Source organism: Artemia sp. Qi Xiang Cuo, chromosome 13, assembly GCF_049724085.1.
Source record: "Artemia sp. Qi Xiang Cuo chromosome 13, ASM4972408v1, whole genome shotgun sequence".
Lineage (NCBI taxonomy): Eukaryota > Metazoa > Arthropoda > Branchiopoda > Anostraca > Artemiidae > Artemia > Artemia sp. Qi Xiang Cuo.
Window position 1 is genome coordinate 72589291 of NC_142806.1, and position 4412 is coordinate 72593702.

Genomic DNA, 4412 nt, shown 5'->3' on the forward strand with positions numbered 1-4412 from the left:
AAATGCTAGTTTGATGGATTGCAAGTCTAAAGCCCATTAATGAATGATCCGTATATAATTTTCGTATGGAGGGTGCATATAAATCAACAGGTGACACCAGTGAAATCATTATGTACCTCCTTTTTATTGATGCGCCAAGGGACGCACAGAAAGGGGGACCCCTACGTACGTAACTTACGCTGCATTTTTTCTCGCTTCTTTTTGAAATCAAATTCATTATTTATTATTCTTCCTCCAACTCCCACAGAAAATATTACGTACGTGCTTGGAAGAACCCATACAATTACACAATAAGATAGAAGGCTGATTGAGTAGTATTTTGCAGGACTTTCTGACATCAAAGGATATCGGCGACCGATGCTGATCTGAATTTGCAAATGACAAGTTCGATGGCTTGACAAAAATATTAAGCCCCAAATCCCATTCATGATAAGTAGGGATCTCTGACTCTCTATATGTAATATCTTTTAAAAAAGATTTATATAGGGCCATAAACGAGGTACGTACGGCGAAGTTTTTTTTTACACGGGAGCAATATGTATGTACGTATTTCCAAAAAAAGCCGTCGGGCCATAGGAAAAATACAGAACATATACATAAGAAACACAAATAGATTAAAAAGAAAAACGTAATTATATATGAATTTCACGATGTATCAGCCCTTCATCAACATACTTAGCCATATTCCTTAATGTAATTTTAACTCTTGATCCTACAATCCCTTCCACCCATCTTCTATCTGTCAACACTAACGCAAAACACTCATTTCTCAGATCCGCCAATTTCTTACAATTCCCCAAAAAATGAAAAATATCTTCTTCATCTTCCCCACACATCGGACAAGGGACTGGGTTTACACAATGACCCCTAAATTTCCTCTCTCTTTCCCCAATATCAATCGACCCTCCCCTTAAATACAAGATCCGTTTGATATCTTGCCCTTTCAACCCCAACTTAAAATAAACTTCTTCCCCCCACGTATCTTTCACCGTACTATACAGACTCAGAGATCCCGAGGCCTCCTTCCGAGCCTGTCACTGCTGTATTCCTTGCTCGTATAACCTTTCTTTTATTTTATCAACCATTGTATCCGAATTCAATCCCTCACCTTTATTCCAAAAATACGAGTATCCTACTTTATCTAAAATTTTCATAATTTTCTTCGGTCACCCTACCTCTATCTTATCCTCCAACAAACTAAAATAGGCTTCTTTTTCTAGCCTATTTTTACTTCTTAAAATGCAAAACTTCACCATTCTTATTAACCTATCTTTTCTTAACCTACTTTGTCATAAATCTCCCTCCAGTACAACACTGTGAGTGGATTTATGAGCCCGAAAAATTCTCTTAAAATAATTCCTCTGCATTCTCTCCAACTCCTCACTTTCTCTAAAACCCCACAGCTCAAACCCGTAATGCATAACTGGGAGGAGTGGAATCCTAAATAAATATTTATGCATTACTAATTCCCTAATCTTTCCAATCCAACATCACTTTTTAAAATTAAATTCATACCCATATTTCCCTTTTGTACTCTATGCTTAACCTCCTGGGCATACTTCCTATTCCAAAAAAACTTAACCCCTACATACACGAATTCTTTTTTAATCTCAATAAAATTGCCTTGTAAATCTTAATTCATCTTCTTTCCTTAATTTTCCACCTTTCCTAAAAAATATAATTATCGTTTTCTTCTTATTTAATTCTAATCCTTTCATATCCAAATATTCCTCCATTATGTTTAATAATGTTTGCATTTCTTTTGCCGACTGTGCTACGAGAGCAACATCATCAGGAAACAAAAGCGTGCATATTTTCGAAATACTTATCAGTACTTCCGGAGCGCTTTTCTCCTTGAAGAAATCAACTAAATCATTAATGTACATGTTGAAAAAAATCGGTGACAGTGAGCATCCCTGTTTTAAACCTATTCGCGTCAAAATTTTACCGGATACCGTACCTAGTATTCTGACATCTAGGCCTACTGAACTATATATTCCTACAATTAATCTAGCAAAATTTACAGGCAGTCCTATCTCCAAAAGTCGTTCAACTAGTATAACTCTTACCACGTTATCAAAAGCTCCTCTTATGTCCAGGAACGCTACGTAGATCCTACCCCCGTTTTTCATGACTTTTTTTATAACTATATTATGCAAAATAAAAACCTAGTCTATTGTACCCCCTTGTTTGCTAAACCCTCCCTGCTCCTCTATTAATTTCCCTAATTCTTCTAGCCATTTTCTTAGCCGATTATCTACTATCTTACGAAAAATATTACTAACTACGGGAGAAATCTGGATCAGTTGCTAATTCCTGAATTCTTTGCTGTTCCCTTTCTTATATAATAGTACAGCTATAGATGTTGTCCATTCTATTGGCCAGCAGCACAATAAAAATATGTGGTTGAAAACGACAGTTAAAACGGGTATGCATACTTCTTTTTTCCTTTTTCCATACTCGTAGTTGAATTCCGTCTCGACCTGCTGCTTTTTCTTTAGCTGATTTCGTAACCTCCCATATCTCCTGTTCCGAATTGATGCTATCAATTTCGTATCTCCTTCTGTCTGGGGTCCAAAAGGTATAATTTCTGGTAAAATATTTTGGAGATCTTCCATTCGGTTTCCTCTTACCGATTCTTTCCTGAGGTGCTATTCCCACTGTTCAGGTTCCAAAGAACATATAGTGTGTGCCTCTCCCTTCAGCGACCTACGTACAGCTTTCCAGAATTGATGTGTATCTTTTTCCCTGAATACCGTTTAATAAGTTCTTTTTTCGCTGTTTCACATTGTTTTTTCTCTCTTATCATCTTCTTATACTGCTTTCCATTTTTGTACAATGAGTTGAAGACCCTCACTCTCATTATCGAAAAATATTTTCGTCGATTTCTTCTCTTACCGTAGTTCGCATATCTGCCACAGGGATTCTTTTAAATTGCATACTGCTTCACTTACTTTGCCTACTTCAAATAACTCAATAATATTCTCCATCAGTTTCTCTAACTTTTTATTTACTACGTTAACCTTAAATAAATCTTCATCATAAATATCTACCACTCTATTTTATGTTTTTCTTAGTTCTAGTCTTCTTTTTTTTTTGCGAAACCTTTTCTATAGCCATATTTTTGGTCGGAGATCTTCCACTCTGATCTCTAACAGCAATGGCAAATGGTTGGAGCCAACTATTTCCAGATCCTCAAAATCCACACAGCACGATAAAAGACAACCATCCATTAAAATATAATCAATTCAACTTGGGTTCTTACCCGACAAACATGTAAACTTTCTTATCCCCTTATCCTTTCTAACCCTCCCGTTAACCATAATACAATCATACTCCCCACAAACATATCAAAGCTTTCTTCCCCAAGTGTTTTTTCTCCTTCGTTTGTCCTTCGTATGCCTTCCCCTTAATTTCTCCAAACTTTTTTCTTCTTCAATTGAAGGATCTGCAACAATAAAACAATCACAAGTATCACGTTGTTCTAAAAAATCGGCCGTGTATGCGTTATAATCCCCCATCAGTATAAATCCCATGCGTGGGTACTTCAGACGTAGAGCAGCCATTTCCTCAGACAGAAGTTTTCTAGTAGTTTTATTTGAATGTGAGCGAGACTGAGGCGGTATATATACGGAACCTAGCATAATATGCAATACTGAGCACTTTAAACGAAGCAAAATCTACAAAACATTCTCAGATTTACTAGGTAGCCTTTTAATTGAAGCAAAAATTTTTTCTTTCACGAACACAGATAGGCCCCCGTACGTTCTACTTTTTTTTTCCAGCATGCTTTAAATTCTTCATACCCCTCAATATCCACACTTTCCTCTACACTTTTTCACGCCTGTATAATACTCAACACGTCAAAATCGTTCGTTTGTTTAATCCTTTCCAACTTTTCACTTGTGAGACCTTGGATATTCCATATATTACCAAACAAAAAACGTTCAAATTGTTTCTCATGGCCCGCGAGTTCCAATTTTATACCGCTTCTTCTATCATTCTCCATTATTGCTGCCTTACTTGGTTCTTGTTCTACACTACTATTGAGGCTTAGATCTCGTTTATTTGAATTCTAATTGTCGTTATCTTCACCCTCGCTCCCAAAAGCTGATCCGAATTCTCCATTGACAAGGATCTTATTTTTGTGTCTCCTGATTGAGACCGGAAACTGCTTGTTCTTTCCCTGCGAGTTTGGGAGCTCGTTCCCTCCGTTGGATTGTTTGTGGTTTCAACTTGAGTACGTCGATTGTATGACTCTACAGTGCCATTCGTACTCGTAGGTGGTTTCATTAACTATTAACTTCATTCCTTTCCACTTTGGTTTCAGGTTCTTGGTACATGCCTCTTGATCTATCGGTTTTAATTTGTTTCTAATCTTTCGTTCTTCAGGTGAATAATCCGGAGTCACA